Below are 21,788 nucleotides of genomic sequence, written 5' to 3' on the forward strand. Positions count from 1 at the left end.
GGACCGACCGCACAGACTTTCCAGCCGAAAATAGTTCCATACGTTTAGGCCTTGCGGTCGGTCTCTGTTCGTGTGGTAAAACTCCACAAACCCCTTGCCATCCATAGTTATCCCGGGGGTCGCTGTATTCCCCATGCGAAGGGTAATTGTCTTACCGAACTGTGGACTGTTCGGTAGGTCCAGCACGAAGTTATGTTATCCTGGAGGTCTCAGCGGTGTTCGCCTGTTTGCGTCTCCGTTTTTAGTTCCAGATGGTTGTGGGCAAACACCGCTGGTCGTACGTAAGATGGCCGCGAACACGTGCAAAGTCCCGAAATGGCGGCCACCTATACGTTTACATAAAGGGTTCGTGCTGAACCATACAAAGGGCTGTAAATAAGTCAGAAAGGTGCAAATAGCACCAAAAGGTACATAGCAAAATACGGCTTTCGTAACAGTGCTCCCTTTTTGTGGAACACTCTGGCAGACACCGTCTGACCCCTTTTCGGGGCAGACTAAGGCTGTCCAGACCACCGATTATGCTGGGCTAAGGTCTGTTTGTCTGGACAACCCGTCAGCGTTGCCATTCTGTTTCCCAGGTCTGTAGGTGATGGTAAAATTGAAGGGTTGTAACGATAAACTCCACCGTAATAGCCTGCCATTATCGCCTGAGACCCGGTTTAGCCACACCAACGGGTTATGGTCGGTGACCAGAGTGAACTCTTGTCCATACAAATAGGGAGTCAATTTCTTTAATGCCCACACCAAAGCCAAGCACTCCTTCGACCGCTGCATAGCTGACTTCGCGGGGCAGGAGCTTCCGGCTGATGTAGGCAACTGGATGCTCCCCTCCGTCTTCGCCTACTTGACTGAGGACGGCTCCCAGCCCGAACATGGAAGCGTCTGTATGGACAATAAAATGTTTGTTAAGGGCTGGGGCCTCCAAGACAGGAGCATTAATCAGAGCATTTTTGAGCGCCTGGAAAGCTGTTTCACAGTGGGGAGACCACAGGACCTGTCGAGGTAAGTTTTTCTTGGTCAGGTCAGTCAGGGGTTTGGCAAGCGTGCTGTAGTCCGGTACAAATCGTCTATAGTACCCTGCCGTGCCCAGGAAGGCTAGGACCTGAGTCTTAGTGATGGGGGTAGGCCAATTGGCGACAGCTTCTATCTTGTCCGGCTCTGGTCGCTGTTTCCCACACCCCACCCGGTGAACCAGGTACTGTACCTCAGCCATCCCAAAGTGGCATTTTTCTGGCTTCAGAGTCAGGCCAGCCGCCCGGATCTGATCCAGAACCATTCCTACGTGAGCCAAGTGGTCCTCCCAGGACTCACTGTGGATCGCTATGTCGTCCAGGTATGCGCAAGCAAAACTCTGGAAGCCATCCAGGAGTCTATCAACCAAGCGCTGGAATGTAGCTGGGGCATACTTCATCCCAAACGGCATCACCTTAAATTGGTATAAGCCGAATGGGGTGACGAATGCCGACTTGGGGATAGCCTCCGGGGCCAGGGGAATCTGCCAGTAACCCTTGCAGAGGTCGATGGTGGTCAGGTAATTCCCCCTGGCTATACGATCCAGTAGCTCGTCTACCCTGGGCATAGGGTAAGCGTCTGTCACGTTGAGCCTCTGATAGTCTACGCAAAATCGGGTTGTCCCATCTTTCTTGGGTACCAGGACAACCGGGGAGGCCCATGGAGTATCGGAGGGCTCAATTACCCTGAGTTGGAGCATCTCATCGATCTCCTTCTTCATTTCTGTCCTAACTGCCTCGGGGATTCGGTACGGGGCCTGGCGCAAGGGAGCTTGTCCCGGAGTATCTACCTGGTGGGTGGTTAGGGTAGTGTACCCTGGCTTCTGGGAGAAGGTGAGGTCTTTGGACTGTAGGAGTTGGTTAAGCTGCTCCCTTTCAGTGGGGCTAAGTCGGTCTCCTATCTGAACCTGAGCTACGATATCTGTGTCGATATCTCTTTTCCAATAGGTCGGGAATGGGTAGGCTGTCGGGGTCTTCCTGAGGGGGACAACATACGGCCGTCACATTCTCGGGTCGCTCCAAATATTCTTTGAGCATATTTACATGGAACGTCTTCGTAATATTGTTGTTGTGGCAGCTGGCTATTACATAGGTGGTGTCTCCTCGTCTCTCTACGATCTGGTACGGGCCCTGCCAGGACGCCTGCAATTTGTCTGTCTTCACCGGCTTGAGTACTAGTACCTTTTGCCCTATCGTGAAGATTCTTCTTCGGGCCCCCCGATCGTACCATACCCTCTGTCTTCTCTGGGCCGACTGGAGGTTAGCCTGTACGGATTTGGCTAATTGCTCCATTCGGTCTCTGAGTTCCAGCACGTATGGCACAATAGGGACACCGTCAGTTTCCATCTCTCCCTCCCAGTGCTCCCGGATCAGGTTTAGGGGTCCCCGTACCTTTCTTCCGTAGAGCAACTCGAAGGGAGAGAACCCTGTCGTTTCCTGGGGCACCTCCCGATACGCAAATAGGAGGTGCGGCAGGAAGCGTTCCCAGTCTCGGTATTCCTGAGTGAACGTCTTGAGCATTTGTTTGAGGGTCCCATTTAACCTCTCGCAAAGTCCGTTCATCTGGGGGTGGTATGGGGAGCTCAGGAGGGACTTGATTTTGCACACCTGCCAGAGTTGTTGGGTCAATTCGGCCGTAAATTGGGTGCCTCGGTCGAATAGGATTTCCTTTGGGAATCCTACCCGAGAGAACACTTGGACTAGGGCATTCGCTACCGTATCCGCTTGGATTTTGGATAGGGCGACAGCCTCTGGGTACCGGGTAGCGTAGTCCACTACGGTAAGGATGTAGCGCTTACCGGAGGGACTAGGGGTAGCCAGTGGTCCTACTAAGTCAATAGCAACCCTGCTGAAGGGTTCTTCTATAATGGGCATATTGACTAAATGGGCTTTAGGGTGATCTCCTCGCCTTCCTACTCGTTGGCACACATCGCAAGTGTTACAGTAGGTCCTAACGTCAGCGTGTACCCCTGGCCAAAAGAACGTGTGGGTAATGCGGTGTAGTGTACGGGTTACAGCTAGGTGGCCTGCCAAGGGGATGTCGTGTCCTATCTTGAGGATTTCTCGACGGTATTTGTGGGGCACTACCAGCTGTCGCCTACGTTGTCCCTTTTTCTCTGTTAAGCGGTACAGTTTCCCCTTTTCCCACAAAAATGTTTTGTTATCTGCCCCGCCCCCTCCAGTCTCTGCTCGTTCTCGGTACTTTTGTAAGGTCGGGTCCATCTTAGACTCTGTCTCGAAAGCATCGGGGGTGTCCTAGGGTATGGGGCTTAACATGTCAGGCACGGTCGGTGTGTGTCTTACCTGGGTCTCCCGCACAGGTGAGAGTTCTCGCTCTGTCCGGGCTTGGGCTCGAGTAGTCACTGGGTTTGCCTCGTTGTTGTATACTGGAGCATAGTCAGAAGTCATGGGGCCTAAATCGTTGCCCAGTAGTACTTCGGCAGGTAAATTATCCATTATGCCCACGTTCACAGCCCCCTTTCCCGCTCCCCAATCAAGATGTACTTTAGCGGTCAGAATTTTGTACACATCCCCCCCCGCCACTCTAACGGCCACAGTCTGTCCTGATCGCTTGTGCTCCGGCACCAAATTACTCTGTACCAGCGTGATAGTAGCCCCGGTGTCTCTCAACCCCTCAGTAGACCGTCCCTCAAGCCATACCTTCTGCCGATGGTGCTGGCGGTTATCGGAGGCAGCATATACAGGGTCTGCCTCGTGAAGTGGCCCCAAGTATTCTTCCATAGGGGCCTCTTGGTTGACACAGAGAGCCCGGGCAGGACGGTAGGACCGAGAGGGGTAATTGTAATTCCGGGGTGTCTGGTGTGTATTAAGAGGGCAGCTAGCCATGAAATGCCCGGGTTGTTTGCACCGGTGGCAAGTTGGCCTGGGGCGCTCAGCGTTGTTATTGGGTGGTCCTGAGTGTCGGGCAGGCCCTGCGGGGACCGGAGCCCTGAATTCAGCACGGGGTGGTGCACGGTAAACCTCTCTGGGTTCGACCCGTGTTGGAGCCCGATAGTTCGTGGGCTCGTGATTGCGGGAGTCATAATGCTCATCGGCCAATCGAGCTGCTTCCTCTAGGGTGGAGGGTCGTCTGTCTCGCAACCATTCCCTTCCCTGCTGCTCCATGCCATTATAAAAGTGTTCTGAAAGAAATAACTGTAAAATCTCCTCACCAGTCACAGCTTTACTCCCACTCAGCCAGTGGTTTGCCGCTCTCCGCATTCGGTGTGCCCATTCCATATGGGTGTCATTAGGCTTTTTCTTCGTGCCCCGAAATTGTCTGCGATACGTGTCAGGAGTTACAGCGTACCGCCGCAACAGGGTCTCTTTAACAAGTGCATACTGTGTCACTTCCTCAGTACCCAGGGTACGAAAGGCTTCTATGGCTCGCCCGGAAAGTTTCCCCGACAGTATCGTTGGCCACTCTCTGTTGGGGATCTGGTGCAGGGCACATTGTCTTTCGAAGTCCGCCAAATACTCATCAATTCCTGTCTCGCTCTCTATGAAGGGTCGAAAAGCCGCATGGGGTATTTTGGGCTTCCCGGCGTTTTCGACAGGAACGATCATCTGTGGAACTTCAGCATTGCGTTGTGCGTTCACCATATCGAGTTCGTAGGCTCGAGTCTTTCTTATGTCTTCGTCCGCTTCCGCCATCAACTGCTGTATCAGTTCCATGGGTGGGTTTGGCCCGTATAGTGTGAGTCTCTCCCGAACAATCCTGGTCTTTTCGTCACTAGTCGTGGTCGGTGTTTCTGCCATGGTGAAGCTCTGATCTAGTTCGGTTAACTCTGCTATAAGCTCTCTCCTTGGACGGTTGTTGGCGTATCCCCCTCGGCTTTCCAGTAAATCCTTTAGGGTTGTACGCTTCAATTTTTCGTAAGCGCTCTCCATCCGTTCAGTACCTCTCCTAGGACATCCAGAATTATCCCACCGCTGCCACCAAATGTAACGGTTACCCTTAGTCTTGCTGAGAGTTGGACCGCTTAGTAGTCTGGATTCCTATTGCTGAAGAAGGAGAGGGGCTGCTTCCATAGTATTCCATACGAGTCCTGTAAATGTAGAATAATCCCACTAGCTATAGCACAGCTAGGATACCCTTTTGCCCACAAAACGAGTCAAGGCTGCGATTTGAGGGTCAAACAAAAACTGAGGACTGGGGTGCCCAGCCTGCTTTTTATTGTGGTCACATACAAAAGGGACACTTCCAAGGGGAGGCATAAAATAACCAATCACATATTGGGTGCAACCCACATGTCCCCTCCCCTCAGATAAACAGTTAAGACAATTATGTTACACACATTTTCACCCACATTCTGGATGTACCCCAAAACCAGGGGGTACGCCCTTAAATCCTGCATCGCTGGAGAGACCTCGTTCAGGGGGGCAACACATCCGAAAACTGGCCCGTTCGGATGAACGGTTCGGGAGTTAGGGGTTTCCAAAGTTTGGACCGACCGCACAGACTTTCCAGCCGAAAATAGTTCCATACGTTTAGGCCTTGCGGTCGGTCTCTGTTCGTGCGGTAAAACTCCACGAACCCCTTGCCATCCATAGTTATCCCGGGGGTCGCTGTATTCCCCATGCGAAGGGTAATTGTCTTACCGAACTGTGGACTGTTCGGTAGGTCCAGCACGAAGTTATGTTATCCTGGAGGTCTCAGCGGTGTTCGCCTGTTTGCGTCTCCGTTTTTAGTTCCAGATGGTTGTGGGCAAACACCGCTGGTCGTACGTAAGATGGCCGCGAACACGTGCAAAGTCCCGAAATGGCGGCCACCTATACGTTTACATAAAGGGTTCGTGCTGAACCATACGAAGGGCTGTAAATAAGTCAGAAAGGTGCAAATAGCACCAAAAGGTACATAGCAAAATACGGCTTTCGTAACAATGATTATTTCAGAGTAATTTAATATTCATATATTACATTAAACAAATGGTTACTGAAGGCTTGCGCATGTAGAAAACAGTACTGTAAACCATAGTTTCTATATTAGAATAAATAGTATGCTCTCGTTTCTATACCAAAATCCTATAACGTTCATCTACAAGGGTAATAAAATAGAACATTTGTGCTTATTCATACATGTATATACTAAAGTAATAGCTAAAATGATTAAATTACTGAATACCTAAAATAATCATGATTAAAAGACACAAGTAACTCAAATTCTCGAGTATTATCTTTCTTAAAAAATCTGTTTGAATAAGTCAAACATAGGCTGCTTTAGTTTTTGATTTCCTATTATTAAGACTGCGCCATTCAGTGATGGAAATATGATGATAAACACCAACCAAATGACGGGGGAATATGTTCCAAACATTAAATCTGTGATTATCATACACTGAGATACATAGAAGACAGTGCATAGTATTAGGAGTAAAGTTACTGTTCTAGCTGCAGTGAATAACTTATTAAGTTGCGGATTCCTGAAAATATTGGCATTTCTCTCTCTTTTTCTTTCCATATTTCTTACGTGTTTCCAGAGGGAGTAGAGGATGGAGATTGTTGCAATGAAAAAAATGGCAAACGCTATAAAGGAAATTGCAAGATATAGACTAATGCCACAATATGATGAAAGATAGAAAGTTATTACTTTGATGGTCACATTATCTTTGCTCTGTATTTTCTCAAGAAAGTGTATATTCACTGTAATCAGGATACTTGGTAGCACTGATAGAAGCGTTGACCCAATAAGAATCGTAGTCACGTTTTTCGCCATTTTCTGACGCAGCCACTGGGTGGCTCGGTGTTGGAGGTTTGTGATTTTCATGCTGCAATAGACCGAGTACCATGTACTGCACCACAAGCTGGAGGACAGTATTAACGAATTAAAAAATATGATTGTTTTTAGAACACTGTCTAATAAGAAAAAAGTTTTCCAGAAATAACTGCACAATATTTCAGCCATCATATAGGTCTGAAGAAGGAGATTGGTAGAACTGAGGCTAATTATCAACTTGTCTCTTGGTGACAGGCTTCTCACTTTGGCCAATTCTTTTAAACATGATGCAATGATGTAGATATTGTCCAATATTCCAATGAAAGATAAGACAGATTGACAAATTAACATATCTTCATTGTAATACTCATCCATTCTGTCTATTAAATTGTTATTTGTCTATGTATTTGAAGAGTTTCTCCACAACCTGGTTTTGAAACAATCAAGTCTTTCTCGTTTTAACAGAATCCTTTCAATGTGTCCCTCCTGTATAGGAAAATGTATATGTTTCATATAATTTGGATATACTCACTGACGAAGCATACCATGCAAATTACATCTACTGTCAAATTCTCATCACCAGTATGTTCTAGACTTGGAGATTTATTTCAGATTGAATTGCAATTTGATGAAGTTGAGCCGAATGGGTGATCAACCAAAAATCTGATTTCCGAGCTACCACGCACCAGAATCTTGGTGGAACCAACTTGCACAAGTCCGAACATTGTCATTTTTGATTCAAAATGTGGTTCATGGCGCAAGAAAAAAAAAGGCATGCAATGGAGAAGTGGTTGTTTTTCTTTTTTCTTTCTTTCTTTCTTTTTTTTTTTTGGGGGGGGGTAGGGCAAATAAGCTGCTTAGGTTGTCATGATGGACAATAAATCTGCTCAATCTTGTAGGCTATATCTCCTGTTTACTCAAGAGGTAGAAAAAAAATGATTGATGGGTAGGGGTCGGACAGTAAATGCTGATTTTATTCACTGATCAAGTGACAACTGACCAACAGAGTAAAAAAAAGGAAGAGCAGTAAAACAATCTATACTTCAAAGTAGGATTTTCCCAAACGGGGAAAAGAGGCTAATGATCAACTTGTCTCCTGATGACAGGCTTCTCACTTTGGCCAGTTCTTTTAAACATGATGCTACGACGACGATATTGTCTAATGTTCCAATGACAACAAAAACAGATATACAAATGAAAAAAAGTCTTGATTGAAGTACTCCTCCACTCTGTGTAATAAATTGTCATTCGTCCAAGTACTTGAAGTGTTTCCCTCACAATCTGCAGTTCTATTTACTGTCTGATTTTATAAGAATCTGTTCAGTGCCTCCTTGCTCATGGTTTCTGCTGTTTAGGAAAACAGATATGTTTCATATTATTTGGATATACGCACTGACAAATGATACCATGCAAATTACAGCTACTGTCATGATCTTGAGCAGATCAGGTAAGAGACTTTGGCCAGAGTTAACATTAGAGGCTTTATTGGTGATTTTAGACATAATAAAGAAACCGGAAATTCTATAAATGAAATTATCGGGAGAAGGAAAATAAGAGAAACAGAGGTTTAGGCAATTTGCCCTATATAGATTATAAACAGCATGTAGGTAGATAATAAGAGAACCTATAGATAGAAGTATAGGTTGAATATGGAAGGACAAGTAAAGCAGGATAGAACAATAAGGTTTTAGGATGATAGGAAAAGCAGAACTTTAGTGAATCACCCCCCTGTTGGTAGGAGCACTGATAATATAAGAAAGTAACACCTTGCAGTATTATCTTGTAGCAAAGTCCAGATTTGTGTGATGCAGGTTGGTATAAAGCTGGTTGGCAGGATAAAGCAGGCTAGAAACATAGATTAAGCTGGTTTGGAGCAGGTTGGCATAAAGCTGGTTGGCAGGATAAAACAGGATAGAAACGTAGATTAGGCTGGTTTGGAGCAGGTTGGTATGAAGCTGGTTGGCAGGATAAAACAGGATAGAAGCGTTGGTTAGGCTGGTTTGGAGCAGGTTGGTATAAAGCTGGTTGGCAGGATAAAGCAGGATAGAAGCGTTGGTTAGGCTGGTTTGGAGCAGGTTGGTATAAAGCTGGTTGGCAGGATAAAACAGGATAGAAGCGTAGATTAGGCTGGTTTGGAGCAGGTTGGTATGAAGCTGGTTGGCAGGATAAAACAGGATAGAAGCGTTGGTTAGGCTGGTTTGGAGCAGGTTGGTATAAAGCTGGTTGGCAGGATAAAGCAGGATAGAAGCGTTGGTTAGGCTGGTTTGGAGCAGGTTGGTATAAAGCTGGTTGGCAGGATAAAACAGGATAGAAGCTTTGGTTAGGCTGGTTTGGAGCAGGTTGGTATAAAGCTGGTTGGCAGGATAAAACAGGATAGAAGTGTAGGTTAGGCTGGTTTGGAGCAGGTTGGTATAAAGCTGGTTGGCAGGATAAAGCAGGATAGAAGCGTTGGTTAGGCTGGTTTGGAGCAGGTTGGTATAAAGCTTGTTGGCAGGATAAAGCAGGGTTGTAAAGCAGTTCAGGCTGGTAATGGAGCAGGTTGGTAACAAAGATAGATAATGAAGACCAGGTAGGAAATTGCCAAACTTGATAGAGTATGTAGGATCTGTAATTAGTCCAGACAGGTGAGGAATGATGCAGGTAAGTTCCATGTCAGTGGTTAGGGAGGCCACTAGTGGTGGAGAGCTGGAACTGGTTTTAAAGTAACAATAAAATAAACAAACTTAGTTGTCAGGATAGGATCCTGACAGCTACTATCAAATTCTCATACCCAGTATATACTGTTAAAGGAACACTATAGTCACCTAAATTACTTTAGCTAAATAAAGCAGTTTTAGTGTATAGATCATTCCCCTGCAATTTCATTGCTCAATTCACTGTCATTTAGGAGTTAAATCACTTTGTTTCTGTTTATGCAGCCCTAGTCACACCTCCCCTGGCTATGATTGACAGAGCCTGCAGGAAAAAAAAATGGTTTCACTTTCAAACAGATGTAATTTACCTTAAATAAGTGTAGATTATGCTAGCTTTAGTGTACCTATAATCTTAATTTTATTAATGACAGGAGGCGAGTATTTGCTTAAGTCTCTCTTTACTAGAACTCCACAGCAGCACAGAAAACAACCAATCACAAAAAAGTTAGGTACTATAAAACTCCCCTCCCCATGCATCATTTCCTCTTTCAAGCTGCGACAAAAACAGAATAAAAGGCAGAGAACATCATGGGGAAGAAACGAAGTCCTAGATACGATGAATATAACGATGTCCACCATCCAAGTGTAACCGTCAAACTAGATAGTGTAGATGGACTGTAAACTGAAACGAGAGAAAAACAGAATCGAACAGGTTGATTATCCAATGAAATGCACTCTGAATAAACATGTAGGTACCCAACGTAGCAACTAAATTAACCTAATAAGAAAATATCCCAACCCTACTTATGGAAAAAAACACAGACATAAGGAACAAGCGACAGGTAGCAGAGACAACAAACAGAGTTGCATACTTACCTGATAATCTAAACTATAACCTTAAACAAGGGAGGGACAAGAATGGGTGGGAAATACTCGCCTCCTGTCATTAATAAAATTAAGATTATAGGTACACTAAAGCTAGCATAATCTACAATTTTATAACATGACAGGAGGCTTCGTATTTGCTGTTTCAACGCTCAGTTCACCAATCCAACGCTGTTTGTGTCGCTGGTAATTATTCCAGGAAATATCAGAGTAATCCTAATTGGACATACCAAGTCCGATAAATGACAGCAGACGGATCAAAGAAGATGCCAGTCGACGAAGCATCTCAAACACGGAACAAAGCACCATCCGCTGTTAAATCCATTGTACGTGATGTTGCAACCTGTTTCCTAGCAGACGATCCATGAGCTGGCAAGCTGACCCATCATCCAGTCGCCTGTAGTTGAAAATACCGAAGGTCAATCTCGGACTTAGGGTCGCAAGAAGAAATTGCCACCATGTCTCAACTCATGATCCGTAAGGCGGCTCCTCCGATCGTGCCAGGGTCAATCGGCGAAGTGGCCCTGCAGGTAGATCTCCAAACTCATGAATCTATAGAAGAAGAAAACGCATGAAGCCAAATATTAACTAAGAACAGCATAACAACTAAGTAAATATATAAAGATACAAAAAATAAATCCCAATAAATCAAGATAAAACCCAAAGCCACCAACATAAGCAGGAGGCAGTGGTACTCTGACCTGTACTGATGCGGAGCAGCAAAGAAAGAGGAAATGATGCATGGGGAGGGGAGTTTTATAGTACCTAACTTTTTTGTGATTGGTTGTTTTCTGTGCTGCTGTGGAGTTCTAGTAAAGAGAGACTTAAGCAAATACGAAGCCTCCTGTCATGTTATAAAATTGTATCTCAATCTCTAAATTGAACTTTAACATAACATTAACATAGCAGGGGATAAGAAAATCTTAATTAAACCGAACTTGCAATAAAGAAAGCCTAAATAGGGCTCTCTTTAAGGGAAGTGTTTATGGAAGGCTGTGCAAGTCACATGCAGGGAGGTGTGACTAGGGTTCATAAACAAAGGGATTTAACTCCTAAATGGCAGATGATTCAGCAGTGAGGCTGCAGGGGAATGTTCTATACACCAAAACTACTTCATTAAGCTAAAGTTGTTCAGGTGACTATAGTGTCCCTTTAATACAGTCTGCTGTAGTTGTTATGATGTCAGGAATCCCCTGGCACCCTCATAGAGTAAGTAATTAAAGGAACACTATAGCGCTAGGAATACAAAACTGCATTTTTTTATGCTATAGTACCCTTACCTCAAATACCTACCTCATTCCAACGCAAAGGTCCTTAGGTGCTGGCTCAGTCTCCGCCTCTTCTGGTATTACAGTATGAAAAGAATGAGAAAAATCCAATTGCCTCCCAGCTGGTGAATTGGACATATTGGACAGGCTTCAAATTTCGCTATATTGAGGGTGAATACTACTAATTGTGGTGATGGTGGTGGAGGCATTGGTGGCAGAGTTGTCAGCAGTCCTCATGATCAAGAAAGAGGTGTTCAGAATCTCAGAGGCCATAGCACTACTGCTGATGGTAGGTTGGAGAACATGATCCTTTTCCTTCATTTCTTCCTTGAAATTAGTGCATTACATTGATGATAATGGGTTTGTTTTTCTTGTTACAATAAATTTGGGATAATGTCTAATATCTAATAGCTAGATACAGCAGCAAGACAAACATAAAACATAGTCTCACTCTAGAATCAATGACCAATGACTAGTTTTGGTAACAGCATATACTAGCTTACATCAAATGTATATGTATTGTTTATTTGTTTGATAGCCTCTCATAATAAATATTAGTGAATTGTCGAACGTAAGGAGTGTGGTCTCTGAATTTACCACTCAGTATTTGTTATTATTTTCAGTTATTAACTTTATTTATTAATTAGTACTGTTCCGCGTTTTATTTCAGAGACTGCACACAATAATACAGTCAATGTAGAAGACAATAGCATTAAGGTCGCGGTGCTCCAGACCATGACAAATAACACTTATGGAGATATGAATCTTATTTATGTACCGAGTAACTGAAAAGTGTGAGCTTCTTTAAATAGTTTGATGCTTTATAATGAATTGATGTTGGTTGAGATGTCAAAATGGGTTTAGTAAAGTGTGACAATTATGGGACTACTAAACCCTTATTATGTCGTTAGGTTGTAAGAGGAAATGATCATTATGTCAGAATGTTTAGTTCCTTTATAGCAAGCATGTCAAACTCAAAGTCTGGCATGGGCCACATAACCAAGGTTTAAGTTTATTTGGGCCACAACAAAAAAAAAACCTTAAATTTTCATAGAAACGTAGGTTTATTTTAAAAAGTACAGTATAAAAAAAAAACAGCACCCCCTCTACTAAACCACACCCCCCTTTACTAAACCACAGCACCCCCTCTACCCCCCTCTGTCAAATCTGATCCTCCCGCTGACACACACACATATTCACTGACAGACACACACATACAGACACTGACACACACATACTCACTGACAGACACACACACACTGACAGACACACACACACTCACACACACACATACTTGCTGACAGACAGACACACACACTCACTCACTGACAGACAGACACACACTGACAGATACACACACACTCACAGACAGACACACACACACACATACTCACTGACAGTCACACACAAATACTCACAGACAGACACACACACATACAGAGACACACACACTGACACACACACACACACACACAAACACACACTGACAGACAGACACACACACACACACACACACACACACACAGTATCTTCTTTGTTATCTCTGTCATCTTTTTTTGATATCCTATTCATAAATATGTCTGGAGAATCCTAGGTGATTAATGCTACCGATCAGAAATGAAACACAGCAATGTAATCCAAATTTATTGTAATTTATTTATTCTGCAATTCTGTGTGCTTCGTTCTTTTTCACAGTGTAACATATTTTAAATGTTATTTTTACCCTTAACTAGATTGTATCACAACATACAATATACAATATATATCCTGATGTGTGATTTGTGATATTGTATTAGATATTATGTATGATCCAACTTTAAGTTCTGTTCTTTATATATTATATTTTATTTCAAACCAATCATCATATTAATATGAAACATTATGTCGATATATTATAGTATATGTCCCAATCCGGATCTTTTATTTCTCTGTAAAGTGAAGAAAAATCTTTATTGACAATTAACTAAATCTGTATAAAAGAAACCACTTAAGCAATGTACTGTATTCAGTCTCTGAAGAAGTAGGGTATCCTCCTACGAAACATGTAAGACACATTTAGCAGGACACAGACTAAAGCTAAGCAAACAGCCAGCAGAAGATCTCTTTCACAAGGAACCTGTAGTGCATCTGCAACCGAGGCCGTCCACAGTGTCCGTCCTCCGGAGTGTGGTCCGTGCTGGAATGCACACTGAGGCGCACGCCGTCCTCACCGGCAGCCGGAATCCAGAAGGCAAGTCTGCACACAGCATCTGCATCCATCCTGGCCCGATCCCAAGGTTCTTTTCACATATTGATCTTCATCAGACTTTTATGAACTGTTCCTGACCTTTATTTTTTAATTTTATCTAATAAACTGATTTTTACTACACCTGCAGTTTTACATTGTTTTTTTGAAGTGGTTTTAGCAATACATTGCCAGTATTGCCTTATTGCAACCAGTTCTACATACTGGCCTGCTTCAGAATTAATTATTTTTATCTTTATCTTCAAAAGTATAATATTTGGTGATAGTGTAATTTACCCTGTATTCTGTCAGGGATAAGGATAACAGCACTGCACATATTTTTGCTACAAATGCACCTTATTGCACTCATCTCTTAAAGACACATCATCCAATTATATTATTATTATTTTTATTTCATTTGAGCCATTTTCACGAGCTAGCTCCTGGATTTTATGCACCACACTCTAAGGTGCCATCTCTGCTATTTTATGTATAGGTTTTGGTGAATCCCTATTATTTCCAGTGTGAGCAGCTCTGTGCTAGTCAGACTCCCTCTCTTCTGAATATTCCATTTAGGAATATCAGTACTCTCATCTCACACACACACATACTCACTGACAGACACACACACTAACTGACAGACACACACACACACACACATACCTGCTGACAGACACACACACACACACACACTCACTGACAGACAGGCAGACACACAGACAGACACACACACATACTCACTGACAGACACACACACTGACACACACACACACACACTGACAGACAGACAGACACACACACTGACAAACACACACACATACTCACTGACAGACACACACACTTGCTGACAGACACACACACATACACACACACACTCACTGACAGACAGACACGCACACACACACACACTGACACAGGCAGACACAAACACTCACTGACTGTCAGGATCGGGACAGGGATCCAACACGCAGAGTACAAACAGGTGGTAGGTACGTATACCGGACCTTAGAATGGCCAGACTTAACGTAAGGAGTAAGTAGAGAATAGTCAGAGACAAGCCGAGGTCAAGGGAACGAGAGGACAGGTAAGCGAGGGGCAAGCCGAGTCAAAGGGTAACAGAGATAAACAGGGTAGTACAAACAAGCCGGGTCAGAACCAAAGAGACAACTAGAATACAAGAGCGCTGAGTGACTAGACAGGCTAGAACCACGACAAGGCAATGAGCAGATGCCGAAAGCCTTACTTTATACCTTGATTCTAGAGGGTAATCACGCCCCCGACGAGTCCTGATTAGTGCTCGGGACTTGACTGACAGGTCGACCCGGGTTGGCGTCATGACGTCGACTACGGAGCGTCGCGTCATATAAGGAAGTGGATCCCTCGCGGTCGGCTTGTAAATGGCCGAGAGGACCGCGAGGAACGGAGGAAACAACCCCTCCGGGAGGATAAACGTCTAAGTCTCTCACCTCCTCTGAGGCAGAGACTACAGGTACCCTGACACTGACAGACACGCACACACACACATACACACACTCACTCACACACTTACACACAATGGTACACACATACTTTTCTTTATTGCTCCCTACCTTACGGAGCCGATGTGGGGCACCTGCCTGGGGTCCTTCCTGCTCCTCACTGCTCCCTCACACACGCGGTTTAGTGATGCCGGGTGCCGGAATATGACGTCATATTACGGCGCCTGGCTTCACTACAGACGGCACGTGCGAGGGATCAGTGAGGAGCAGGAACACTGAGCTCCCTCACTGGCCCTCCTCCCTGGCTGGGTAATTGTTAGCAGAGTAGGTACCTGCAATGTGGGGAAAGCAGGTGGCTACTCTGCTATAACACCAGCATGTACTCACGGCTCGCCGGGCCGCAAAGATGGTTCTTGTGGGCTGCATGCGGCCCGCGGGCCACAAGTTTGAAATGCTTTCTTTTTAGAATGTGTCTGCTGGGGTTTTGACAGGTGACAATAGCATTAAGGTCGAGGTGCTCCAGACCATAACAAATAACACTTGTGGAGTTATGAATCTTATTTATGTACCAAGTAATTGAAAAGTGTGAGCTTCTTTAATCAGTTTGATTCTTTATAATGAATTGATGTTGGTTGACATGTCAAAATGGTCTTAGTAAAGTGTGGCCATTATGGGACTACTAAACCCTTATTATGCCATGCGGTTGTAAGAAGAAATGATCATTATATCAGAATGTTTAGTTCCTTTATAGAATGTGTCTGTTGGGGTTTTGACAGGTGGTGCCCTGGAGGCAGCAGTAAGCCAAAGGTGAGATACCAAATAGGGATGAGACAATCTCGCAGCCAGGGAAAGCCAAGGTTAGGGGCTGGCAGCGTAGGTTTAGGAATGGTACAACAGGCTGGTAAGTCAAGGATCAGATTAAACCAGGATTCATAGACGTGTACACACTGTAGAGCACCGTATAACTGAGCACTGAGGTAAGGGTAGACTGTGATTATATAGGGGAGAGGAATCCTTTTCTCACATACTATTGGCTGAAAGCGATTAGTCCTTAAGGACACATGACATGTGTGCAGAGGCGGCTCTCTAATTAGGCGGTTTAGGCGGCCGCCTAAGGCCTCGCGCTGGCTGGGGCCTCGCGGCCGCCTAAACCGCCTGTTGGCAGAGTGTGTCAGGTCCTCGGTCACTGACCGAGGACCTGACACCAGGAGGGGGCCCGGCGGCTTGCCCGGTATGCCGCCGGGTGCGAGGCCCCTCCTGGCTGCCAGGCCGGCCACCGAAGACACTGGTCTGCAGCTCCGCAGTGTGCAGAGCTGCAGACCATGTGACTCGCGAGAATTGGCCAATCAGAGCGTTGCCGCGGGTTACCACGGCAACGCTCTGAAATCTCCCGAGATTACACGGTCTGCAGCTCTGTGGAGCTGCAGACCAGGAGCAGTGGCCACTGGACCACCAGGGATCCCACTGGACCACCAGGGAAAGGTAGGCTCTCCCTCCCCATCACCCCCCACCACACTCAGGCTCACCCCCGACCACCATCACCCCCCACCACCCTAAGCCTCACCCCCCACCATCACCCCCCACCACCCTCAGCTTCACCCCCACCACCATCACCCCCACCACCCTCAGCCTCACCCACCACCATCACCCCCCACCACCCTAAGCCTCACCCCCCACCATCACCCCCCACCACCCTCAGCTTCACCCCCACCACCATCACCCCCACCACCCTCAGCCTCACCACCATCACCCCCACCACCCTCAGCCTCACCCCCCACCACCCTCATCTTCACCCCCCACCACCATCACCCCCACCACCCTCAGCCTCAGCCTCACCCCCACCACCATCACCCCCACCACCCTCAGCCTCACCCCCACCACCATCACCCCCACCCCCCACCACCCTCATCTTCACCCCCACCACCATCACCCCCACCACCCTCAGCCTCACTCCCACCACCATCACCCCACCCTCACCCCCACCACCATCACCCCTCCCCACGCTCACCATCACCCCCACCACCCTCAGCCTCACCCCCACCACCATCACCCACCATCACCACCCTCAGCCTCACCACCCACCACCATCACCCCCCACCACCTTCGCCATCACCCCTCCCCACCACCCTCAGCCTCACCCCCACCAGCCTCACCCCCACCACCCTCAGCTACACCCACCACCACCATCAGCTTCACCCCCCACCACCGTCACCATCACCCCCCACCACCCTCAGCCTCACCCCCCACCACCATCACCCACCATCACCATCACCACCCTCAGCCTCACCCCCACCACCCTCAGCCTCACCCCCACCACCATCACCCCTCACCACCATCACCCCTCCCCACCATCACCCCCCACCACCCTCAGCCTCACCCCCACCACCCTCAGCTACACCCCCCCACCACCGTCAGCCTCACCCCCACCACCATCACCCACCATCACCATCACCACCCTCTGCCTCACCCCCACCACCATCACCCCCCACCACCATCACCCCTCACCACCCTCACCATCACCCCTCCCCACCATCACCCCCCACCACCCTCACCCTCACCCACACCACCCTCAGCTACACCCCCCACCACCGTCACCATCACCCCCCACCACCGTCACCATCACCCCCACCACCCTCAGCTTCACCCCCACCACCCTCAGCTTCACCATCACCCCTCCCCACCCTCAGCCTCACCCCCACCACCCTCACCATTACCCCTTCACCCTCAGCCTCACCCCCCACCACCCTCAGCCTCACCAGCCCCCATAACCCCCCACCACTCTCAGCCTCACCTCCCACCACCCTCAGCATCACCCCTCACTGCCCTCAGCTTCACCACCCACCACCACCACCCTCAACATCACCACCCTCAGCATCACTCCCCCACCACCCTCAGCATCACCCCCTCACCCCCCTCAGCATCACCCCCTCATCCTCACCCCCACCGTCACCCCACTCTCAGCCTCACCCCCACCGCCATCACCCCTCCCCACCCTCACCATCACCCCCCACCACCCTCAGCCTCACCCCCACCACCATCACCAACCATCACCACCCTCAGCCTCACCACCATCACCCCCCACCACCCTCACCATTACCCCACCCCACCATCACCCCACCACCCTCAGTCTCACCCCCACCACCCTCAGCTACACCCACCACCACCATCAGCTTCACCCCCCCACCACCCTCACCATCACCCCTCCCCACCCTCAGCCTCACCCCCACCACCCTCACCATTACCCCACCCTCAGCCTCATCCCCCATAACCCCCCACCACCCTCAGCCTCACCTCCCACCACCCTCAGCATCACCCCTCACCACCCTCAGCTTTACCACCCACCACCACCCTCAACATCACCACCCTCAGCATCACTCCCCCCACCACCCCCAGCATCACCCCCTCACCCCCTCAGCATCACCCCCCTCAGCCTCACCCCCCACCACCCTCAGCATCACCACCCTCAGCATCACCCCTCTCACTCTCACATTACCCCCTCTCACTCTCACATTAACCCCCTCACTCTTACATTAACCCCCTCACTCTCACATTAACCCCCTCACTCTCACATTAACCCCCTCACTCTCACATTAACCCCCTCACTCTCACATTACCATCACCCCCCGCTCCCTCTCACATTAACATCACCCCCCTGCTCCCTCTCACATTAACATCACCCCCCGCTCCCTCTCACATTACCATCACCCCCCGCTCCCTCTCACATTACCATCAACCCCCTCTCCCTTTCACCATCACCCCCCCGCTCCCTCTCACCATCACCCCCCGCTCCCTCTTACCATCAGCTACCCCATACACATAGGGTCTCAGACAAAAACGCAAACATGCTCACAGAGACATACATTCGCACACACAAGGATACTCTCTGTCAGACACACTCTCAGGCACATACACAGGTAGACAGTGCATCAATGTGTATATGTGACACTTTTTTGTTAGTGGGGCCTCATGTTTGCGTTTCGCCTAAGGCCTCATACAGTCTAGAGCCGCCTCTGCATGTGTGACATGTCATGATTCCCTTTTATTCCAGAAGTTTGGTCCTTAAGGGGTTAAAAGATGCTGCAGAATCTGTTGGTGCTTTATAAATAGCAGTAATAATAATAATAATAAATAGGTGTTCTGCCCCTGTAAAAGGGCCGTCGTTCGGGCACACGCGTGCCAAGGTTCTCGTGGGTTCAGCTGGAGCTTCTTGTAGGCCGCAGCGGGATGGGAAGAGCTGCGGTACTGTGTCCAGGAACGTCGGCTGCTTACCTCTGCGGTTGAGCACATTGGAGTCCTCGTTGTGTACTGAGGGGGAGCAATATTTTTATTATTGTGTTCACTTCTTTGACATTATTTTGAGGTAATTTGAAATATTGCTAGTCAATACAATGGTATTGAAAGGAACTATAGGGCCAGGAACACAAACATGTATTCATGACCCTATAGTGTTAAAAACACTATTTAGCCCCACGCACCCGACGCACCCCCGACCCCCTTGCCTCCTTAATTATAGTAATAGTTTACTTATATTCAAGTCTGCAGCTGCTGCATCTGCCCCTGAACTGCCTGCTGTCTGCTGACATCATCAGAAGTGATGGTCTGAACCAATCACAATGCTTCCCCATAGGATTGGCTAATACTGTCAAGTAGACAGAACGGGGGCAGAGCCAGCACAAGTCAAACACAGGCCTGGCGAATCAGCATCTTCCCATAGAGATGCATTTAATCAATGAATCTCTACGAGGAAAGATCAGTCGCAGAGCCAAACACAAGCCTTGCCCATCAGCATCTCCTCATAGAGATGAATTGAGTAAATGCCCCTCTATGAAGAAAGTTCTGTGTCTCCATGCAGAGGGTGGAGGCACTGAATAGCAATGCTGCATACTGTGCAGTACTGCCCCAGGAAGCACCTCTATTAACCATCTGAGGAGTGGCCAGTGGAGTTATCACTAGGCTGTAATGTAAAGATTGATTTTTCTCTGAAAAGACAGTGTTTACTGCAAAAGGCCTGAAGGGAATGATTCTACTCACCAGAACAAATACAATACTCTGCAGCTGTTCTGGTGACTATAGTGTCTCTTTAAACGTTGTTTCTATCTAGGCTTGTTAAATGTCACAGATGGAGACCGAAATTTTGACAAAATGATGTGTTTCTAATTTTTTCTTTCATACATAGACACAGTAGAATCAAAGACCCAAGCTAGGCAAGAGAAACTTTTTATTTATTTGTTACTGAACAATAGAGATGTCGCGAACATAAAATTTTCCGTTCGCAAATGGCGAACGCGAATTTCCGCAAATGTTTGCGAACGGACGAACCGGGCGAACCGCCATAGACTTCAATAGGCAGGCGAATTTTAAAACCCACAGGGACTCTTTCTGGCCACAATAGTGATGGAAAAGTTGTTTCAAGGGGACTAACACCTGGACTGTGGCATGCCGGAGGGGGATCCATGGCAAAACTCCCATGGAAAATTACATAGGTGATGCAGAGTCTGGTTTTAATCCATAAAGGGCATAAATCACCTAACATTCCTAAATTGTTTGGAATAACGTGCTTTAAAACATCAGGTATGATGTTGTATCGATCAGGTAGTGTAAGGGTTACGCACGCTTCACAGTGACAGACCAAACTCCCCATTTAACGCACCGCAAACAACTGCAAACAGTCCATTTGCACAACCGCAAACTCCCCATTTGCACAAGGTTGGATACCAAGCTAGCCATGTCCTGTTCCTTGTCCTCACTGATGACAAAATCATCATCATCACACCGTACGTCCATGTGTGTAATGCTGCCTGACTGAGACATATCCCTGTTATCTACATCCTCTGGCAATAATGGTTGCGCATCACTCATTTCTTCCAACTGATGTGTAAATAACTCCTCTGACAGATCAAGTGAAGCGGCTGTGTTGCTAGTGTTGGTTGAGGCGGCAGGCGGGCGAGTGGTAACTTGAGAGGTGCCCGAAGCTAAGCTGGAGGAGGATGGTGCGTCAAGGTTCCGAGCGGAAGCTGTAGAAGATTGGGTGTCCTGTGTTAGCCAGTCAACTATGTCCTCAGAACTTTTTGAGTTCAGGGTACATGGCCTCTGAACACTGGCCATTATTCTAGGGCCAAAGGGAATCACAGCACCACGACCACGACGGCCCCTGCGGGGTGGCCTGCCTCTGCCTGTCATTTTTTTTTCGATTAGTGGTACTATGCGTGCAAGCTACTGTGACAACAGATATGAGTGGCACTGTGCACTGGCAGAAGTTGGCAGAGTAGACACTGTAGGCCTGACACACACGCTTGCAGACAACTAACTGCTATTCAATCTATTACAGTCAAAATTGTATTTTTTTTTTAAATGTACACTACTGTTACACCAGATATGAGTTGCACTGGTGTGACACTGTGCCCTGGCAGGCCCTGAAACGCACACGTGTGAAGGAAACTGACTGCTATTATTTCACAGTCAAATTTCTAGTTTTTTTTTTAATGTACCCTACTGTTTCACCAGATATGAGTTGCACTGGTGTGACACTGTGCCCTGGCAGGCCCTGAAACGCACACGTGTGAAGGAAACAGAC

The sequence above is a fragment of the Pelobates fuscus genome, chromosome 10 (genome assembly GCF_036172605.1).
Source record: "Pelobates fuscus isolate aPelFus1 chromosome 10, aPelFus1.pri, whole genome shotgun sequence".
NCBI lineage: Eukaryota > Metazoa > Chordata > Amphibia > Anura > Pelobatidae > Pelobates > Pelobates fuscus.